This window comes from Amia ocellicauda, chromosome 13, assembly GCF_036373705.1.
Source record: "Amia ocellicauda isolate fAmiCal2 chromosome 13, fAmiCal2.hap1, whole genome shotgun sequence".
NCBI lineage: Eukaryota > Metazoa > Chordata > Actinopteri > Amiiformes > Amiidae > Amia > Amia ocellicauda.
In genome coordinates, this window is record NC_089862.1 from 18,777,368 (window position 1) to 18,781,619 (window position 4,252).

The following is a 4,252-nucleotide window of genomic DNA, read 5'->3' on the forward strand; positions in this document are numbered from 1 at the left end:
GGTTAGAGCATTTATTACAGTCCGGCTGCATTAGAATGACATGATTCATGGTTCACTCCCTTTGAACTTGAATTGATGTCCTCTCCAAATGCTGCTAGAACAGACACTAAGAAATGACACACAATGCAATTTAGATGACTTCACAGGCGATGTGGCATATATGGGTTTACTAAAAGGAGATGAATGTATTCTTGCAGATTTAAGTTGCAATAACATGTTATTCTTAAATCTTATAGGCCTACCAACTATTTGAGGATTACAAAATGTATATACATAATCACTTGTGTTGGAGAGTGCTTACTCAATGTTTCAAAAAGCATTCATACAACATGTGTCCTCTCCAACAGTTTCGTTGTGCCCTTTGCATGCCCTGAGTACTATGGGTTTACAATGGAATTTTTTTATTTATGTGGTTTAAAAAAATTAGGAAAACAATATATGCTTATTACAGACTGCAGTGTTCTAGCTTAGCAAGGGGTATTACATGTATTTTGAAGAATACTAAGATAATAACTATGAAAGCCAGTGTTTCCCTTGGCGAAGAAAAACACCACGCAATAGTCAGCTATGAAGATGACTGAAATCTAATGAAATACGATGTCAAATTAAATCCAAAGCTCTGTGGCCAATTAATGAATAAAATATGGTCTTCCTCCTCTATGGCTTAGGATATCAGTTTCAGGGATAAGTAAAGAAGTTTACACATAAAACCTTTTAGACATTCTGACTACAGCACGGGGACAGGGCTGCCAAGTTCTTGCGATTTAATCACGATGTTCAAAATATCTTTTGCAATGTAAATAAATTACATTAAACAATGTCAAAGGAGGCTACCATTAGTAACCTTGCGTCCTTCGAGAGAACATTTATACTGAAGATCACTTATTAAAAAAGTAAAAATTGTGACCATCAAAATACTGTTTTCCATTAGAAAAGATAAAGCACATATCCATCTTTCCATGTCTGTCTTACAGTTTCTGTAAGTGCTGGTTAATGCAGGGAGCTCATTTTAACACATCAGACAGCTCAAATGAAGCATCAAAGTATATATATTATAGTATATAATATAACAAAGTATATATAAAGTATATTCACTGTATGCATAATTTCAGCATATTAACTTCAGTACAAATTAAATCATCCTGAGTACCTGGTAACTTACTTTTTTATTTATTATTATAATTTTATAAGAAGCAGAGCTATGATAAACCGCTCAAAAACAAGACCACATGCAATGCAATCGAAAATCTCACCTGCCATTTTATGGCTACAATGGCAATTTGTTGTCTACTCTATGTCAATCACGATTTTGAATGCCAAAATTTGGGAGTGGGAGTATAGTAAACTATAATTCAATGTCAAAGAAGGTTAAAAAAAAGCTGCCTCCAAACATGCCTGTTAGTCAGCATTTTTTTAATGGTTACATCTGATTTATACATTATAATTTTCTAAAATTATAGAAAGAGTCTGGTCTTTCCAAAGGGGAGATTAGATCAGAACAAATAATGTATCATGTGATCTTGCCACTATAAGACCAATTTTGTGGGGCCAAAAGCACACACAAGGCATCTTTTTAGACTGCTGTCAGGCCACTGTGAACAGGAATGGAAACCAGAGAGATATTGTCAGTGAGTGAAACGACACTACTGTACCTGCACTGAGACAGCCCTGTTCTTCAAGCGCTCAACTGCTCGAGTCTTTTCTGTGCAGCTGCTGTGAGCAAAGCATATACTTTATACTTAACACAATAATAAAAGTTATTAATATTTCCGTTGTATGCAGATTGACGTATATTTCAATATGCTTGTGTCCGAAAAGAAAATTGTCCTGCTTCAAAGTCCTGTAAATCACATTTTCAGGCATACATTTCAAATGTCTTAAATTCATACCCTTGTTTGGTAAACTCTAGTATCTGTCATGAGTCGAAGTAGTAAGAAATATGACTACTAGTTTCTTGTTACGTAGCTAAAGAAATAAGGCACTGTGGTTTCCTGGATGACTATTACACAGATCTGTTCTTGACCTTATACTTGTGTTTAACTGCTTTTACGTGCCGTCTACGTTCTGCTCGGTTTAAGCAGCGGCTTTCTGCAGCCCAGACTGGTCCCTGTTCATTGGCACATTGCACTGGAATGAGGGTTGGGAGAAATACCATTCCCACAACTGTTTGGATACATATGACACACTTGTGAACTGCCAAAATAGTATTGTGTTTATGAACATTATTCTACATACAACGCAAAGGACTGAATGGGGTGATATGAATAATGTCTTTACACATAGATTTAGTTATACTTCATAATAGAAGAGTGCAAATTGGAGGACAGATGGTAGTTCTCAACTTGTCCTAAACCATCATATAAACATGTTCAGCAATATAACATTCTGCATCAAAAATCATGTCTAGATAGTTGTATGGTGAGGAAATGTCTATTTAAATATATATATATGACCTACTCAAGTTTATTTATACTGTTCTTGACTCACATGCATCTCACCTGACCTCTATGAATCTCCTCCAGGAAAACATCACCAAACTATAATGTATGTGTCCCCAAGACAGATCTTCTCTTACAGCACTGGACTGTGATCTCCATAGCACTGCTCTTAGTGTTGTCCCTGGCGGTCTTTAGAAATGTCTGGAATGTTGGATCTTCAGGATTCCGTTAATTACTGGTTGTTCTATACGTGAGGCAGGGATTTTTACAGCAGGAAAATAATGGAGTTAGTTGGCAAGGGCGATGGCTTCTTTCAAATCTCAAACAAAGCAGACAATAGAAACTAATGAAAAAACCTGGTGCGAGTTTCAAAAGCAATTCTAGAGGGCACCATACTCAATCCATCATGATAGTACTGAAAAAAGTTAAATGAGAGAGACAATATTTCCTCAAAGCCATAGAGAACTGAACGCACATCTAATACACCATTTTGTCCTGTGACATACTCTCCTGAAAATTATAGAAAAGTCAGTTGAGTTATTTTCACAACCTGCTGAAGAGTGTGGGTGAACTGACCACTGGCTGTTAGATAGCAAGTGAAAATCAGTCAACTACAAAAACATCAATGCCCACTTAAAAAGGATACGTTTATAAAAGGAGATTATCAGCTACCAAAAACAAAAAAAACTTTTCTGCAGGTCTACAATGTCAACTGGATTTATTCTGGCCTTTTACCATCTAGAATTGTATCAGTGTGCTGTTAAGTACTGCGTGTTCTTTCATTGTATTATAAAATGAAAAACCGTATCACTGCATTGTCTGCCATGAACAATACATCTGCTAATTCCTAGATTTTAATTTTCTGAAAACCACTGTGAAGCCTTGTAAATGAAAGTAATAAGGGTTAAGTACCATTTACAATACAATAAATGCCATCTGCCCTGGAAAAGGATAATCGCAACTTAATCAAAGACATGGAAGATAAATAAGCTCAGGTCTATAAAACTGATCTTGTTATGAGAAACTGAACAACGACCAACCATTGTGTAACATGGCCTTGCTCTGTACTTGGAGAGCAAAGATGCAAACGTGACTAACTCACAACAAAACATACCTTAAGGGTTCCAGACCATAGCCAGTTACTTCATGTTTTTTTTCCTAACGTGTGGTATGTTGTTAAATCAAACAAATGGACGAAGCAAGGCCATGTAAGCAAATATTAAAGTCTTGTTTGTTGTTCATTATACCGAGGGCAATCTAAAAGTTACCCCTGGATTCCCACAAAAAACTTACCAGAAGACAAAGGTCTGCTTTCATTGACATGGACTGCCCTGTAAGGTGTTCTACATTCAACAGTAAGTATTGAAGGTGGATAATGACAAACCTTTAGCAGTTTCATGTTTGATGTAATGACTTCCAAACATTATGGGACAGATTAGATAATGTTTTTTGTTGACTACACATTTCTGCATCTTCCAAATTCAATTCAATTATACATTATATTACATATTATGTAACTGAATTTAGACTTTGGCATCTCAGAATTATAATCTGAAGTAATGGAGTTACTCTGTAAATATGATCCTGTGTATTTTCTCAGACAATAGCTTGTGAATATTAACAACTGCTTAACTTCCAGATGATACATTATATTAGAAATGTAACTCTGTGGTTTTAATAAATGAACCAAAAGCTAGTATATTGTCTATAAGGCAAACTATTCACATTGATTTATACAATTGATTTAGTTTGATAATGTCATGATTAAAAAAGCATACTAAAAGACATGCAAAAACTTCTGTATAATTTTAGAA